This window comes from Battus philenor, unplaced genomic scaffold, assembly GCF_028537555.1.
Source record: "Battus philenor isolate CCGP_79_NKW_IND1 unplaced genomic scaffold, ilBatPhil1.0.hap1 SCAF_23, whole genome shotgun sequence".
NCBI classification, from domain to species: domain Eukaryota; kingdom Metazoa; phylum Arthropoda; class Insecta; order Lepidoptera; family Papilionidae; genus Battus; species Battus philenor.
Window position 1 is genome coordinate 549,258 of NW_027181686.1, and position 19,911 is coordinate 569,168.

At 34.0% G+C, this 19,911-nt stretch overlaps 1 protein-coding gene across 2 annotated transcripts in view; it reads left to right on the forward strand.

Annotated features, from left to right (window-relative positions):
* The first annotated feature begins 11,690 nt into the window (after nucleotides 1–11,690).
* LOC137924396 (cuticle protein 16.8-like) overlaps nucleotides 11,691–19,911 on the forward strand; it is a 28,994-nt gene continuing 20,773 nt past the window's right edge. The window contains exon 1 of one of the 2 annotated variants that reach the window (XM_068767791.1): nucleotides 11,691–11,824. The gene's annotated coding sequence lies outside the window, so the exon portion shown is untranslated. The remainder of the gene's footprint in view (nucleotides 11,825–19,911) is intronic. The other variant, XM_068767792.1, reaches the window with a different exon arrangement.

Genomic DNA, 19,911 nt, shown 5'->3' on the forward strand with positions numbered 1-19,911 from the left:
CCCCCCATAAATTTCTATAACACCAGTTTGAAGCATTCTACCTCTAGCAACTTCCGATGACCTCTGATAGTCCACCTTGTGGGTGAACGTCCAACGCGACGCTTGGCAGTCCTTGGACTTTAGTTCAGAACCTCAATGCACCAGCCTAATGCCATTTCAACCTACCAACCCGCTGGACTATTTCGTGCTGGAATGTTCGAGTTATTTAAATTTTTACGGGTAAACGACCTTGCATATATAGTCGGAACATACTAAATACTGGTCGGTAACATATTTCTCGAAATAAGGGTAAGCATAAAATAACCAAATCAACTCACACATCTATACACACGCACACAAACACGCATGTGTACATATTTAAATTAATATTCGCAACTTTTGCAAGTAATTAATTAATTAATTAAAATTGCCTAGTTAGACAGAAGGACGCCGAAGGCTATGAAACAATTAGCATTTTGCATTGTTTAAAAGAACTGACTGAATACTTGGCGCCAAAAGAAAAAAATCCACGAAATTATTTTATCAGATTAGAATTTTACTACACGGAAGCAACTGACATAGTCAAGCGAATTCGCAAGTTGAAGCGGCGTTGGGAAGGTCACATAGCACGCAGAATGCCCGCTGAAGCCTTAAGGTTCTAGAGTGGTGACGGACCAGCAATCGGAGCATTGGACGCAAAAGTAGCTGTGATACAAAATTAGGGATAAAAACCAATAGTAGAATATATAAGATAAGACGCAAGAATAAAATAAAATAAAAACGATAAACAGAATTGTTAAAGACACAGATAAACAAAATAGCAAAATAAGAGATTGTAAAAAATCAATCCAGTATGAAATGGTGAAGGAAAGTAGGCGATGAAGGTAATGAAAAGGAATAAAAGATTATTTGAAGGAAAAAATAGGAACGAGAGAGATATTGAGAAAGACAAAAGAAAATGAATAAATCATTTTATGAAAAACTGTCTCTGTGAACCCAAAAAAGGACCAGAGATCCCCAATAGCAGAGGCCAAAAAGAGAAGGGCCTATTCGAAATCTATAGAGAAAGTCCAGCTCAAGCAGTGGTCATTTTACAGCTGAACTAATGTTGATGTCGATGATGAAATAATAAAAATAGTTTCATAAGTTATATACCATGTAAATCTTTGTTTACCAACATAGGGCCCACGCTACAATGAGAGGCAATTTGAAAAGGGACTCTACACGAGTTTAATCCTTTTGCTTTAATATAAGAATATATATGTTACATAAGGTGGCGTAAGTAACACTGATGTAAATAAAATTTAATTATTTTTATCACTGTTCATATATATAATTATATTCATACGAATATTAATTAATAAAAGTAAATTGTTATTGTGAGGACTTTCTTACAGTCTTATTAGTGTACCTTTAGACTTTGTATCTTTCTCTTTTTTTAATTTATATGCCTCAATAGAGGTAGAAGGTAAAAATACTAGAGAACCTTCAACCATTAGCAGAACTGACAAAGTTACAAAGGCATGCAATTGCACGGTGCATGGGTTCATAAAATCTTTAAAAAACAAAAGCCTAGAGTAGTATTTTCATATCCTTTTGTGCCATGCCCCACCACAGCCTTTCTAAAATTTTTACGCCCCCCATGTAACACATAATTTTTATATTATAACAAAAGGATTAAACTGATGTAGAGTCCACTTTAGAATTGCTCCCTTTAATAGTCAAACTGACCCCCTGTGGGGCGTAGGCTTTATATTGGGAGATACTGGCCTAGAGAAAAAATGGTTGGGATTCAGCGAGGAGACTGGCATATTTGGCTACGACAGTCAGTCATGAGGAAAAGTTACGTCAGCCCTGAGGAAGCGACTAAAAATATGACTAAGAAGATGTCACACTAACTAATAACTTATATAAGATTATAAAATTTTCTTCAATATTTGACCTAAAACTAAAAACCTACTTCGTATCATTTATAAAAATTATTTAAATTTACTCACGTGCTGATTTTATAGACGTTTGAAGTTAGACTTATTATTTATATATTTTTTTATTTTTTAATCACAGCTAAAAACACGTACGACTTCAGAGGTACATAAAGTATTTATGCGACTTGAAATAGATGCATGAATAACATTCAAGTCAGCCGATGGAGCGATTCGGGCACGGGTTCATTGATAAGCGTTAGCGATTTAAATATTGCTGACTTAATGTCGAGAAATGAAAAATTAAACTTGATCTTAAAAAACAAAGTAAATAGCAATCTCTAGTGAAGTATAGTGTGTTGCCAGTGATGATATACCTTATAGAAAGGCTCGAGGTCGTCCAAAGAGTAATGGAGAGAACTATGCTCGCATGATAGGACCAGAAATGAAATTCGCAGAAAATTCAACTAGGAAGTGGCTGTAGACGGAATACATCGCTTATGCGACCGATCGAAAGGTACTCGAGTCGCGTTCAAGAGTCATAGACGCAGCGTGGGTAAGGCCCCAACCTGGTGAACCAATGACATATAAAAACCTTTTCATTTTGGGTTCGTCTTTCATTATGACAATACTTAATCTTTAATATTTAATGGAATCATGCGTTACCTTGCGGAAGTCCATCCTAAGTAAGAAAAGGACCAATATTTAGCCACTTCCGCACATGCAGTGGTAGCCGTGTAACAAAATGCACCGCCCGCCAGCCCGCTGATAAATTCGTATGCAGCAAACAATGCCGATTAGTGCCAAACACAAAGTCTGTGTTTGGCACTAATCAGTGTAGCATGGCTCCTGAAGATGCCCTGTGGAGGGGTGAAACACGTGTTGAGTAATTTGGCGGTGGCGGTTGTGTGATTCGCATTGTTTGCTGCATACGCATTTATCAGCAGGCTGGCGGGCGGCGCACTTTGTTGCACGACTACCACTGCATGCGCGGAAGTGCCTAAATATTGGTCCTTTTCTTACTTAATACTTAATGTGTATATTAAGTTGATCATTCTTTTGAAATACGTCGACCGTCTCGGGCGCCTTCAAGTCATTCCGAACTAAACGAGTATTATTGAGGAGTAATAGCCCAAGAAGAGTCCCACTGTTGGAGGCTCTGGACGCACGTTAAGGTTTGTCACATCATGAGAAGGATAAGAGTTCATCGGTCATTCTATAGTTTATAGTGACTTAAGACGAGGTTCCCCCGGAGGCCGTCAGGCTTCGCTGAAAAACGTGTTAAGTAAGTAAAGGGCTGATATAAAGCTACTTCCGCTATGTAGCAGTAGTCGTGCAAAGAAGTGCACTGCCCGCCAGCCCGCTGATAAATGCGCGTGCGGCAAACAATGCGAATTCCGTTAATTCACTCAACACGTGCTTCACCCCTCCACGGGGCATCCTCAGGAGTAATGTTACACCAATTAGTGCCAAACACCGTGTGAGCTCACTCACATTGCACGACTACTGCTACATAGCGGAAGTAGATATATATTAGTCCTTTTCTTACTTAGGGTTTACTTCCGTAAAGTAACGCCTGAATCTAAAGGTGTTAAGTATTTACATCGACACAATCAAAATAAAATAAATCTTATTAATAAATAATGCAAATGTTAATATAAATGGTGTTTTATATCTATAAACTTTTATTATATAAGAATATATTATCAGTTCCGAAATACTGTGTAGCCAGGATCTAATGCATGTCGCATTCTTAAACATAAAATTAATTAATGTATATTTCAGAGTGCCCACTGTATTTATTGATAAAATAAAAAATAAACTTTGTTATACATAAAATGATAACTGATGCAATTGTCAAAGGACATTATAAACTTGCACGTGAACTGTAAAACAAGCTAAGACCGAAAAGTGAAATACCCAAAGTTTCAATATTTTTTATATTAGTGTTTACCAAAGTCGGGCCCATGCCCCCTAGGGAAGTAATCTGTTAAGGTCAATTCGATAATGGACTCAACTCGAGTGTAACTTGCTTTAACATAAAATATATATATGTTACATAAGAAAAGAATGTGTAAGAATATTAGAACGACCAGGGAAGGGACATGGCGCAAAAAAGATTCGGAAACATTGCTTCATATTTATTAAGTTATTTAACTACTAAGTAATCAACTTGTAAAAATGTATTAATAGAATCAGTTGAGTAAATTGTCAAGTTATAGCGTAGTCAAGAGAAATCGGGATATAAATTTAAATTATTATTGAATATATGCTATTAGAGTAAGTTGTTGATCTTAGTACAGCTACTATTACGTTACTTATTAAATTTATTATATTAAGTTTGTAACTATACCCAGACATTTCCAGTACATGATAAGTTTATTCAGCTAAACCTCATGTAGGTGCTTTGGACGTGTGTGTTTATCTAACAGTATATAAATACGTATATAGTAAAGTGTTTTTAGATTAACCGTTTACCTGTATATCAGAAGTGTGAGTTTAGCTAAACCGTATATATAAGCGTTAAAAGTTTGTTTGGCTAAACCGTACATCTGTACATCGGATTTGCGTATTCAGCTAAACCATATATCTCTGCATCAGAAGTGCGAGTTTAGCTAAACCGTACATTTATATGTACGTCGGATGTGCATGTACAGTTAAACCAGTGATTCCCAAAGTGGTCTATATCGATCCCTAGGGGTCTTTGATAACCTGCAAGGAGTCTACGTCAGCGAAAAAAAATTTGGGGGTCTATGAAATGAAAATGGGGGTCCACGATAGTGGATCTCAACACATACACTGATAGTACCTATTTACTTACATCATACTATCTTATAATATCAAAACATTTACATTTTTTTTAAAGTACCTATGAAGTAAAAAATTATTAATATGTTACGTATATTTTACATAACAGATACAAAATTTTATTTTGAGTAGTTTTAATTTAAATTCAATTAATAAATATATAAATTAACATGTGTTTTTGCTTTAAGTTTTTAACACTAAACTTCACCACAGTTAGAAATTTACAGGAAATCAATATCAGGTAAGTAGGGGGTCTACCCAATACGGAAAAATATGGCAAGGGGTCTACGACACAAAAAAGTTTGGGGAACTCTGAGTTAAACCATATATTTGTGCTTCACAAGTGCGAACTTTGCTAAACAGTTTACCTGTACGGCAGAAGTGTGAGTTTAGCTAAACCGTATACAAGAAGTATTAGTGAATCAGCCAACGGGATGTAAGTAGTATACAGTTCTATTGGAAATCTATGGAGGCTTATGTCCAGCTGTGGACGACTTAAGGCCCATGAACAGTGAAGTAGAGACACTCTAAATCAGAGTTCCCCAAACTTTTTTGTGTCGTAGACCCCTTGCCATGTGTTTGTCCGTGTTGGGTAGACCCCCTACTTACCTGATATTGATTTCCTGTAAATTTCTAACTGTAGTGAAGTTTAGTGTTAAAAACTTAAAGTAAAAACACATGTTAATTTACACATTTATTAACTGAAATTAAATTAAAATTACTCAAAATAAAATTTTGTATCTGTTATGTAAAATATACGTAACATTAAATAAACTGTAAATAAAATAACATAAGCAATAAGTCAACATTTTTAGTGAGAAGGATGAACCTGATGCTTTAATAATAAATTATCAACATTTGGCGTCAATTTTGTAAGGGTTAATCTTAAATCTCCTCGGCTAATGATGTCCAGTCTGTGGACCCCTATTTTCAAGAATCACTGCTCTAAATGTACATGCAGATGACGACCTTCCAATACATCCGCAATATGATATCTAAATTTAGAATTTTTATCATTGCTAATAAGACTAATAATATCGAAACCTGACAAAAATGACCTAACATTGGTATTGGAATAGAAACACTTAGCATTACTACAAGGTCATTTTCAATTTAAGTTTTTTTTAAATCCGAATCAAGTAAAATATAATGTGGTATTCATTTTATTTTTCAATAAATAATTGACCTATGTTTCATTTGCTTGATTTACAATAAGTAATATAAAAAGACCTATGATATAAAAAGATCTAATTTAAATTTTATTAATTAAATGACTAAATTATTTTGAATAAATTCGTATAATTTTTGCATTACCTTTGTCAGTAGTCTCACATAAATTTAATTATACATTTACATCTAAAATCAATTGATTATTACATACATGAATCATTATTATTATTAAGAATATAATATATATATGCTTAGTGAGATATTAAAGTGGCAGCTAACTTAAAAAGCTAGTTATTGTCGAGTACTATTTTTAAAATTATGTTTATAATGAGCAGCTGTAAAGTTTTCCTCCGCCTTTTCTCAGCAGAACTGCCTTCCGAGCCGCTGGTAGCTTCCTGTAGGGATAACAACGTCGACCGGCCGTAACATCGTATAAAACCGGTATTGACTTATTTGAAAAGCAGAAAATTAACAACATTATAACAATTTAATTAAAAAGCAGATAAAAATAACATTGCAAATATAACAAAGATTAGGCAAAGTTCAGTCAATTGAATTTAATATACGTGTAACAATTAAAATGATTTCAAAATATATCAAACCGTTGTATAAGCTTCTAGATTTTTTTATTACTAATTTTCGTTTCACTAAAAATGTTTTTTTCAAAATGATTGCACCAAAAAAATATTTATTGCTTTTGGTGCTCATGTTCATTATAAAGTAAATAAATAAGCCATAATTAAAACAGTTTTACAGTAAGTTAAATTATTTCTACAATTTATATTTAACAATTTAAAAATAAATAGGTACATATAAATAATTGTTTATATTTCAATTTGTAGCTTCTGTTATTTATTTTTTAATTAAAAATCTTCATGTATATCATTTAGAAGAGTGTAAATATAGGCTAATGTTCTACTTCTGTAATAGATATTAACATACTTTAATTCCCAGGTTTTTTTGCTTACAAAAGTCTGTAATACTATTGTATGTTTTTAGTACGAAGTTCTCGTAGGCGTTTTTTGAAAGATTTACATTAGGTTACTTAATTGACCTCGGTATATGAATATATATAATCGGAGTCATACAAAATACATATATTGGGCCCCCGTCTGTCTCAACAGAGTTTAAACCCCTCTTTGAATGCTGAGTAGATCTCGCTTTTAACTATAACCGTTCCTTATCATCCACGCAATGTGAAGAATGTAATAATTTTATCAAGGATGTAAGGAAAGTGAACCAGAATTTGAGAGGGAATAATGAGAAAAATATTAACAAAACACTACACAAAATTGGTAAAATTCGGTTTACAATGCGTACATTGACAGTCCATCAACACTTACATCGATACCAGTGTGTCTAGTGTCTGACACAAGATGGCGCTACACAATATGGTGTCACACAAGATGGCGCCACGAGCCGCACACGAGGGATCATCAAGTACGCCGCCACCCCGTGCGGTCTAGAGCTTCGCGCTTTACTTCACTCCACGTCATTCCAACTGCCTTCACTTTTGCAGTGATCGTCCGCCGCCAGGTTTGCTTTGGGAGGCTATTAGCTTTCCTTAAGGATTCCATTCTAGGGTTTGTCTCGGTATGTGACCAGGGTCCCTTCGGAGCGTTTGATCTATCCAGTTCCACTTGCGGCGTCTGAACTGCTGGTCGATCGGCATCACTGCGCAGCCTTTACAAATATCTATGTAGGAGACTTTCCCAGGCCAGTATATACCGAGAATACGTCGAAAATAGTTGTTAAGGAAGACTTGGGGCAATCGTTTGATCTTCCACGTCTCGCATTTATATCGCAACACGGCTTTCACAATGGACCGAAATATTTTGTGCTTAACTCTCGTAGTTAGTTTCCGTAATTGCCATATATAATAGAATGGAGCTGTGCAAAGGCTGTACATGAAGGAACTCCGTAAATTTTTTGACATATTGATTAATGACGTCATAAATATAATATTAATTATATTACACGCTATTTCAAATTTCTTACACAGGAACTATTTATTCTAAATGAGTGATGCGATATTATTTTGCCGTGGAACGGCAAAATATCCCAGCATTCAGACTGCTTGAACGCCCGAGAATGATTTAACGCAGGGGTGAACCATACGCGGCCCGCGGGCGACTTGCAGCCCTGTAAGCATGCACGTCAAGCATTTTTGAAATTGAATTTATTTTATCGACTTTCTCCCATCAATATCTTATAATAAATTAATTGTAATGACAGTACATACTAAACTGAAACAATTTGTTTTAAGTTAAATGTCAGCGACTTCATTGGTCAGTCTGATTGTGACAGAAATCGTAAACTGAAAATGAACACCGATCAGGCCTAAAAAAGCTGTATACTTGTAGCTACCTCATCAAATCCAGCTGATATTGATAAGCTTGTATCAAACAGTGTCAAATTCCACATTTAAAATTTCAAATGAATTCGTTTTTCCATTCTTTTATTGTTTACCTTTTTAAAATTTATACTTTTTATTGTTATGTTGATTATAAATTAAATATAAAGTTAAGTAAATTTTAAATGTGTTACTTTATATGCGACCCGCCAGTAAAGGAAAAAAATTAAATGGCTCGTTGATTAAAAATGTTGCGTACCCCTGATTTAACATAAATTTATTGTAGCCAGCAATACGGAGCGTAAACGTATAGATGTGTCATAGATGATATAAAAGGATTTGTCACAGCATTAGCATTATTAGTTGCCTAAAAGTTCACATATAAAAAGTAATAAACTAACTTCCTGTTATTTAAAAAAACCTATTCAACAAACAATTATATTTGCGGACATCTTTTAACAAGGCGCTACTCTAGCGCCTTTCAAAAATTATCCGCAAAGATATGCTTTTGTTTCTTAATTCTTTAGTTAATTTGATAAACTATTGATGTTCCTATAACTATCATTAAAAGTTACTGGTTGTATGTGCTGGAACATACAACACAGTCACGCCAGGTACATTCAACCGCCGCATCGTCTTGTGACCAAGTTTAGCACGTGATGACAATTAGCAAAAAAGCCTTGCTGGAGTTTCTTCGGACTCATACCAGAGCTTACACTTTCCGAAGTTGCAGTATTGATACTACCAAGGCCATAGCTCTGCATGAACCATGCAACGAAGCGATCTTAGAACTCGGCGGCCTCCCAATCCGATAATATACACCCTACTCTCTTTAATAACGCGGTTCACCGACAAGAAAATACATAATATTTACACTAATTTTTTTTCAAGCACAAATCCTTAAATTTTTTATTCTCGTTTTGACCGTGCCTTTCTGAAACTTATCTATGCAGCAACAAAATAAAATTGAAGGAATACCGTAACCTTCCTCCCGTATATACAGTACACTGTACCTCTTTTTACAAAAAGAGAGTTGTGTGTAGTAGTATGTAACGGTTTAAGCGGAGGCTCTCCGAAAGCTCTCGAGCTTCGCTAGCTTAAAAGGCTAGGTGCCACTTGCACTCTGCCACTTTAAACTTGCGGAATTTACAAATGCCATTTAAGCAGCAGTGACAGTCCGGAGTAACAACTAAAACATGTCAATCAACGTATAGTACATCCTATCCAAAAATCAATGCTTTTAAAAATAACGAATAACGTAATAATAATGTAGTAAAAAAAGCATTTTCACAATTGGGATTACGACACATAAAAATCCCCCCGTAGATACCTTTGGGGGACGTCTATTACCTGAAACGACGACGACGGTCTATTCCTGTAGACTTTATACTACCAGATTGTTGGCCTGTCTAATTTCAATATATAAATAAATAATGTAACTTATTTTAGAGTGATCATTTGATAATACAGGATGATTGGAAATAGGAGTTAGGTTTTTTTATGGCCCCCGCTATTGGGGGCCTCTCGTACCCCTAACTTTTTGATCAGGGACTTTGTAATAATTTTTATTTTCAGTCTTTTCTTTATTTATCACTCTCTTTCACGCGTCACAATATCTTTCATTCTTTACTTTTGTCCTTCACAATATCTTTCGTTTTGCTCTTTTATACCTTCTTTCTTTCCTCGCCTTTCTTACATCATCTTCTTACTCTAAGGTAGCTAGGTACATTTTATTTATTTTTATTCTTTAATTTTATCTTAAATTTATTTTACTTTCTTAATTCTTTATTACACTTTTCTTTTTCTATTTCTTATTATTAGTTAACAATTTATTTTGTGCAGAGTTTATTGAGTACCTTATTCTATACAGTTTTATTTCTTTCAACCGTATCACTCGCCACCCCACGAGCGAAAGATAGGAATGATATAGGAGTTAGGTTAAAGTGTTTTGCTGAATAACCATTTATACATTTAACGAAGATAATAGATAATACAAATAATATAAATTTGCTTTTTCTATGCCTTTACATGGCATAATGAATAGGCAAAAAACAGCACAGGCAGTATTTCCTAAATATTTGTCTGTTTCACGTCATTCTAAATAAATTTCGAGTCATACACTATTATTTTTATATTTACTGTTGCTTATTCTTATGTTTTTCTTTTTTAATGTTCTTATATAGCCTTCTGCTGTTGCACCTAATTAAAATGTATGCACACGTTTCAAGGTTTAATATAGTGACTGTTATAGTTCTAAGAAAAGGACCAATATTTAGCCACTTCCGCACATGCAGTCGTAGTCGTGCAACAAAGTGCACCGCCTTCTAGCTCGCTGATAAATGCGCATGCGGCAAACAATGCGAATTACACAACTACCACCGCTAAATCACTCAACACGTGTTTCACTCCTCCACGGGGCATCTTCAGGTGTTATGTTACACCGATTAGTGCCAAAAACTCACTCTGTGTTCAGGTATAGTTCAGACTCTGTGTTCTATTTGTGTTTACATTGTTTATTTACCTAAACCTTTTATATAAAGAGAAAATAAAAAGAACCGACCCAATATTGATATTAACATTACATATGGATTAATCTCATCCACACTTCTTTATTGATAACTAAATTATTTTTTGCTTAAACTCGACTATCATTGCTGCCTAAGCGGCATGTGTAGTTTCCGTAGGCTTCAGAGTATAACCTGTACTTCTAGCATCAAAGCAGTTAACAAAGCTCAAGGTATCTCAGGAAAAAATGGCACCTTGACTTAGGCAGTCAATCGATATCTTTTTAGTATTCCGACTCAATGGTGACTGCCCAAATGGCATATGCAGAAGGCTTCGAAGAAGCATGGCGCCCAGCCTAAAACTTCGAAGCTCGAAGGTTTCATCTGGAACCTCAGCTCGGTTCACTACATTGTACTGTATTATCTGTACCTATATAGTATTTAGTCATAGTCATATATCTGTATAGTATTTAGTCTCGGGGGCTCCTTTGAGGTGAGGTAAGGCTGTCACTTACCGATGATACCTGTTTAGTAATCTGCAACATGGGGCAAGAGAGAGCCAAACTCGACTAGGCCAGTTGCTAGCTCGTCCGAGCCCAGATAGATATAGATACCTTTTTGTTCTATTATTCGCATTAAATGATAGCGGGAGGCAATCAGCTATGAGCGACATCTATCGAGCTCACAGCGAAAAAATATTCACGATTAATATCGTTAATAAAGATACGCATTTTACTCCACAATCGCAAAGAATAAGATAAAAATAAATCTAGATATAAATGACATGAAAGATCATTGAATATACACTACGTATCTAAAAGGCATCGTATCTTTTGTTTATGTTCAATAAAGATCGTTGTTAATCTGTTACAGCGTACAATGTGAGTACCGGATCTAATCGCAGCACCTTACGCAAACATCTCGAACATTCAGTTTTCGTTCATTCATTCACCACACCCGTTCACCTTCGCTGTCTGTCAGTGAGTGCCGCGCAGTAAAGCGATCGGTCGTTCTTAGGAATCGTACGACGCATTACAAAGTGAGTGAAATTCAATTTCGTGTTATTACTTCATACGTACACAAATAAGGTAACTATAAACTTAAGTTATTTTATTTTCCAAATTTAACTTAAGATATTATATATATTAAGCTTTATAATAACATGTTTATTAATGACATCCGACGATATATTTTTATAACTAAAATAGTGTTCATAAATAATTAAAACGTACATTTTGCGTCGTTTAAAATGCAATACGTTTTAAGTTCATAAATATAGCGAACTTAAATATCAAGTTAAGATATGTCACGAGCTAAATATATTAATTATTCAAATTAATGATGTTCGCATAAAACCAGTTAGATTTGAATGCGGATCTAAAGAAGCTACAAATGATAATAAACTCTGAAATAAGAATTGAGGTAAATTTTTCGCGAAAACGTTCACTGAGTTCTATATTTTTAATATTAAAATGGTCTATAATCATATATTTTCTATCCTTTCAGGATGATGCAACTAATCATTGATATTATAAATATATAAGCGTAACCGTAAACTGTTTTATTGACGCTAGTTGTCAGTGAATACATTGCCTTTAATTATTTTTTTAATAAACAAAATGTTTATTTCGTAGTCACATTTTTAACATTATTCTTCGAGTCTGCCAAACTATATTAGTGCTTACGGGAATAGCATTTTCTCTCAATAACAGGATAAACAATTATCAAGAACTAATTAAGAAACATTATATATATTTTTATACATATATTTAGGCAGTGATATTTACATTTTATGCTAATATGTCATTTAAATTTTTGCTTATATAAATATATAGTTATGTTTATTTATTTCTTGGCTTTTATAGTTATTATGAATATTAATTTTCAACCAAAACACTTAAAATTTTTCTGAGTTTTATATTCTAGAAAGATGCATCCTTTTAATTATTACGAAATATTAAAATATACATAAATAAATGTATGACAGCAAAAACCTTGTATGCGATATACTGCGTGCACGCGTTGATGTCTTTTTAATGTAAAATAGCGCAATCCTATAGTCATAATATGTCTACCGCTATGTATGAGACAGTACAGTCATACACAATATTGTCGTCGTTTTTTCAGCTCATACTTCCTTAAGCTTCCCCCAAAAATATCTATGGAGGGGATGTACTATAATCGCCAAGCTTGGCGGGTGGGCTGACGATCGCAGTGTGATATAATACCACATTGGTATTCTTATGAGTCTCCGTTGAGAAGCCTTTAAAAAGATTTAATACTAATATAATGAATTTTTGGAAAAGACCTTGAATAAATAATAGAATTTGAAATAGAAGAGCAATCGTAGGTGGAACGCAAAGTGCGCGAGAGTGTGAATTTTAAAGAGATATGATTCATGGTACATATAATGGTACGCAGGGGATGCTGCTGCCTATCCTATTGAAACACGATTGTGACTAATGGCAATCCAAACCAAATAAACTTAAGAATTTTAGGATCTGTATAAATATTTAATATCATAACATACGAATGCCAGATAAATTTAGATTTGTGTCCGAAGTCCCAAATGAATTACTCGAACGACTTGGCTACCGCATGTAGCAATTATCAGCTATTCTAAACGATTTAAACCCCAGTACATATAGAATTTAGAAGGACCCTAGAAGGGACCCTGATCACATACCGAGGCAAGCCCTAGAACGGAATCCTCAAGGAAAGCAAAGACGTGGCCACCCAAAGCAAACCTGGCGGATGATCACTACAGAAGTGAAGGCAGTTGGAATGACGTGGAGCGAAGTAAAGCGCGAGGCTCAAGACCGCTCGGGATGGCGACGTACCGTGGACGCCCTCTGCCCCATATTGGGGACATAGGAATAAATGAATGACATATAGAAACTTGGTAACAGACGGTTTAGAATGAGGTATTTCCTGCACTTTAAACGACACAAAGGAAAAGAAACAAATCCACTTATAGTCCGAGACCGATTGTAGATAAAAACTAAAATAAAAAATTGATCCCATAGATATTGTCTTGAAAAAATCGTTTTTCCACTTTAGTTAATGCAGCCTAGAATTATTTTTAGTCATAAAACCGACCTACTTCTACCAAACATAAAACATAATCCTCGCAGCGTATATTTGGTTAAGCCGATATAGAAGCATGATCAATTAGTCCAAAACCATCTCGGTTTAGGTCAAAACTGTCTTCAAATCGAAATAACTCTCTTAAAACGATGGAACGAACGGCACGTGGTTTCCCTTAGAGCGACATTTCCTTAAACTCTTCTTATCTCTTTTATCAAATGTAATAAGAGAACTATCATTTCCCGCGATAGACGATAACCAGACATGAAATCATACATGCACAATCAAAAGTGTATGATTTCTTTATAAAATAACTAACGTATCAATGCGTTTTCTTTATCATATATGTGTTCATAATGTTTTGTATGTATACGATATAATATCAATAAATCTATACACATTATTACAATTTAGTTATCAACTTGTCAAACTACTTTCAGAGACATCTATTGACAAATAGCAAAAAAACTTAATTGCGTGTTGTGCACACTTATTTCTATTAAATGGGTAATGCTAGTAGTGTTAAAATGTGTTCTTTTCATAAAAAATACCTTTCGTAGCTTCACTCGTTTTCAAGTGATAGGTATCTGATAAAATATAATCTTACAACATACATGCAACGTTATTTCGCTTGCATAATACAAATATTCCGCGCTAATCAACTATAAGAAAGTAAATCAGGTTATTACCTAAACACCGGTGTAATGCAACACGTAAATATAAGTGAAACACGTTTTATGTATATATTAATAGAGTCTATTTTTCATAATACGAATGTTACAGTTAGCAAACGGTACGCGAAAAGGTTTATTTTGCACATTCACCAATACCAAGGTCTCGCTCAAGTTCCATCTGGCAATATTACACGTGATACACGCATGTAACTATTTACAAAGATATATACTGTTTGTAAATACACTCATAGTGTATTTACAATAAGGTACAATTAGGCGATATAATAATAAAAATTCTAATGCATCAGCTTATTTAAGGCGTGTACAACATTCACGTTATGCTGATGATGTTGTTGTTACGGCAGGCCACAGTTGGATGATTCTAGCAGAGAATTCTGGAAAGTAAAAAAAGAGGCCTTTCCCCTACAGAGGTCCACTCCCCTACAGAAAAAAAGTTTAAACTAAAAAAGAAAAAGTATATATATATATATATATATATATATATGTAATATATATACATTTATGTAATTTTCAATTGTTTTTCTAGTTTCATAGCAATATACTAAGTACATCTTTAGTATATTGCTCTGAAACTTGAAAAAAACTTGAAACTGGCGAAATAATGTAAAACATGCAAAAAACGTTGCATATAGTGATACCAGCGGTAGAGGACTGCAATTGTAGGTCAGGGGTTCAATTCCGGTTTTACAATTTTATAATTTACACTGTGCATTAATTGTATAGGATTTACACATAATACCACACTGCGATCGGCAACTCGCGAGCCAAGAATGGCGATTATGGTATATCTCCCCATAGATATCTTTTGGGGGAGGTTTATGATTTGCAATATAATTAATCTGTATTGTTAAACTTAAAAAAAATTGTGTTGTGGACTTTCTTCCTGCTTCTTGTCTACAACTTTAACACCTTGCGAAGCAGAGTAGACTCAAAAATAATATACATAACAAGAAATAATAAGAAGTCGATCTATAAGAGTTCTGTTAAAAGTTACAGTGTTGAATAAATGAATTTTATGCTTATTTTATCTGTGAACGTCTATGAGCTGAAACGAACGACCGCAAAACATAAAGCAGAAGCGGCGGTTTTATTGCAAACAACTATTTCTTTCACACAAATACAATTTGTATCTCTTTTTCACCTCACACCATATCACAAAAATATTTGACATCAACTAGCGCTAATATGAGAAAAAATAATAAATATTTTTTAAGTGCGTTATTGCATACTAAGGTCTCTTTTTATACAAAAAAATGTTATACTATTTTGAAATTGTACAGTTTGGATTACATCCAACTTTGCAGAAAATTAGAAAATCCTTTTCTTATTCATAATCTAAAATAATGAGCCTTTGAATTACAACGTGAGATTCAGAAATTCCATATCTGGACATAGAGTGACATAAAAATAAAATTATTATAGCAAAATTTAATTACGAGAATAAAGTTTGTGAAAATCAATCAATTGTACCGCAAAATTCTATTGTAGCTACAGTCTTCTGATAAAGAAGGTTGGAACCACTCTGCCTGAACCACGTTGCAAAATCAATATCAGATAGAAATAATAATCAATGAAAGACGACACAAATATTTAATTCATTTTGCGTCATTTTATTGATAATAAAAAAAAATAACTTACAAACCTTTGTGGGCCTATGCATAATAACTTTGCCGAAGGTCACCACATAAAGAAATGTACAGTTCATAATTCTATAAAGGACATACAGACACACAATTTTATATATGTAAGGTAATACTTTTCAATAAAATAAAATGATTTAAGTTTAATTTTCCTATGAAGTTCAAACATTCGAAGTTATTTGTTAAGCAGCGTATTTAATTTAATTTCTGTAAATTTTTTTGCGATTTTAAGTTAATTTCAACACAGTATTTTGGTTTTATACAATTTTTAATATTATAGAACATATACCTATTTTTTCTTTATGGCTCCCGCTATTGGGAGCCTCTCGTACCCCTATTTTGTTTGGGAAAGGGACTTTATTTACAAAATTTTTTTCAGGGTTTTATCTTTATTCTACACTCACTTTCAATCTTTCTTCACTTTTATCCTTCACAATATCTAGCAAAAAAATTTTTTTGTTCTTTCATTCCTTCTTGCTTTCATCGCCTTACTCTTAGGTGGTTAGGTACAATTTTATTTCTAATCTTCATTTTATTCTTACATTTTCTATCATTATCTTTTAATATCACAGGTTTGTTTAGATTAGACTTTTTAATACATTAGAGTCTTGTCTTACATTCTATTATTATTTAGTAAGTTCCTCCTGAACATATACCTATAGAAGGCGAGTAATTTTTTTTAAGTAATTTTTCCAAAGTTTCGTAGAACTGTCTATAAAATTTTCCAAATGTCTCTTTGTATAATATCAATTGGCTCAAACCAAACTATTTTAAAGCATGTTTTGTGTCTCAAATGCGTCAAGTTTCGATTGGTCGATATCATACTACACTGATTCCACGCGAATCTTTTGCCAAAAATTTCGTTGATATCGTTCCGCAACCAACGTATTCGCCTGAATTGGCTCTGTGCGACTTTTAACAATTTAGCAAAGTCAAAGTCTAATGTGGTGACACGGTTTTGACACGATTGAGGAGATGAAAATCGAATCGAAAAGATATCTTCAAGGCTTTACCGGAAAAAGACTATTCCGACTCTTTTGAGGACTGGGAAAAGCGTTGGCATTACTTCTAAGAGGATTAAATTGATTTGGAAGAATAAATAAGGAATAAAATAACATTTTCTTAACAAATTACTTACTTTACTTTTTGAACACAGTATTGTGTCCTTATTATAACTATGGAATCAACAGTGGTTAGGTGGACGAAAGTTTTCATACTAACAGATATAGTATCTAAAAAAATTACGCGATCAAAATCCCAGACGAATTATCGTCCAAATATCTGACGTAATCAATTTGACCTTTGCCTGTTAAAATTACATATTTTCACTAACGTTCGTCGATTAGACAAGGTCATTGCCTGCGCTGGCGTACGTGGGTGAATTTTAATTAAACATATCAAGGTTATATGAACGTATTTTTAAGACATTTATCCCAATTATAGAATATGTGCAACTTAAACTTATATATCAGAAGGTGAAGAGACAGGCATATAGGTTATGTGGTGATAAAACACAGCATAAATCATCACCCCACTAAATAAACCCGTATAAACGCGCGCTTGTTCCGTTTCTGCCAAATACAGCACCTACAGGTAGTATAACACCTTGTATTTTTTTATTAATAAAGGAGATTCGTTTCTACCAGTTTATTCCACTATTAATTGTTTTGCAATTAGTAATAGTCTTTTACGAAAATAGTTTAATGAAGCTCAAACAGTAAACCACAATTACAATATAATTCATGGAACGAAATTCTCGAAGTAGCGCTGTTAGCGAGTATCATATTATTCGTTGGAAAAATGTTCAATAAGTTTCAAGTAATGGACGCCACTGGCTTCGTTTTGTATCTTTTATGAATATATTTGCGGTAACGTGTTATTACTATAATCTATTTCAAAGAATCGATCACTAACTAAGCCTTTGCGACTCGAAAAAACTGTAAAAAACTATTGCGGTGAAGAAGTTAACAGAAATGTGCGCACGAATAATTTTGTACAGCAACCTTACTATTTATAAAGTATTGTTTTTCTACACGTAAAAACGCAGTGTAGATATCCGCGTATTCCTAGATAAACCTAAACTTATACCTAATACCTCAGAACTAGATGTTGGTATATAAAGACTCTGATATACCAATTCCTAGATATATCTATAACTTGATCTATCTAGATCTTGATCTGCCAAAACCTACATCAACTTATATACTTGCACTAGGTCTGGTCAGGCCTACAAATATCTACGACTGTCTACCTTGACCTAGATATATCTATATATACCTGAAACTAGCAATAGTTAAAAAACTAGATCTATCATAACCTAAATCTCCTACCTACCAAGTCTAACCAAAACTAAGTAATTATATGAAGACTTCTATGTATGCCAATACTTACCCCAAAATTAGTTCGATTTATGATAAATTATAATATGTGAAGTTTTAATACATTGGGGGGGCCCAATGGGGGGCATTTGGTAGACCAATGACATGATTAAGATCGCGGGTAGTCGCTGGCCTAGACTGGTCATGATGGCGATTTTCGGGAGAGTGCATCTGTTGAAAAAAAAACTTCCTTACGAATTTAACACAGATATAAGTTTCATTGAATTAAAACTAATTTCAAATATATTAGCTTCGTATTGGCCTTTAGATGTGAATTAAAGGTCAAATGGTTTGATAATCCTGAACAGAAGTTCACGCGTGTCGTGACTTGTAATGCTTTATTACCGTTAATTACGCGAGGCTTCCATGAATATATGTTAAAAGTATATTTAATACTTCTTTTAATATGTTTATTGAGCACTAGGTGGAAGACAAAGTCCTCGGAAAGTCGCAGGATTTAGACAATGTAGGACAGGTCATCGTGGCTTATGTCTTGCTGTGGGCGTCTATGGCTGATATGGTGATGAAGATACACTCTATTTAATGGAATCAGGCGTTATTTTGCGGAAATCCATCCTAAGTAAGAAAAGGACCAATATTTAGCCACTTGCAATTAGTGACAGAGTGACTCTGTGTTTGGCACTAATCGGTGTAACATAACTCATGAAGATGCCCCGTGGAGAGGTGAAATACGTGTTGAGTGATTTAACGGTGACAGTTGTGTAATTCGCATTGTTTGCCGCATGCGCATTTATCAGCCGGCTGGCGGGCGGTGCACTTTGTTGCACGACTACCACTGCATGTGCGGAAGTGGCTAAATATTGATCCTTTTCTTACTGACGATACACTCCTTTTATGTTACATTACATTGCCATTAAACGGTGATGTGTGTTGTGACTCCTGTGAGCTTGCATGGTAGATGAATGATGATGATCGAAGTAGAAGAAGTATATGATTAGTTAAAATGTACAAAGTGACATGTGTAAAAGCTATTAAGGGATGAATTTATAGCTTATTATCCATGAAATAAGATATAGTAAACGGTTTCAAAAATAAAATAAAAAAGCGTTTTAAAAAATATAAAAATAAATTATTTAAATAAATTATTATCTACAATCTGTTCTTGCAGATTTTGTACTATAAAAAGTTATTAGTAGATTTTTACAGAGATTCATATATACAGGATGATTGAAAATACACGTAAATGCTATAAAATTGTTTGATGACAAATGAGATATACATTCAGAGAATTGTCTAGATAAATAAAACGAGAAATAGCAGTAATGGGTACATGTTAGAAGATATTGCAAGAGGCCAAATGGACCGCGTTGCTCCATCGAATTGGCCAACGCAAAGGTACCCCGAATCACAGAAA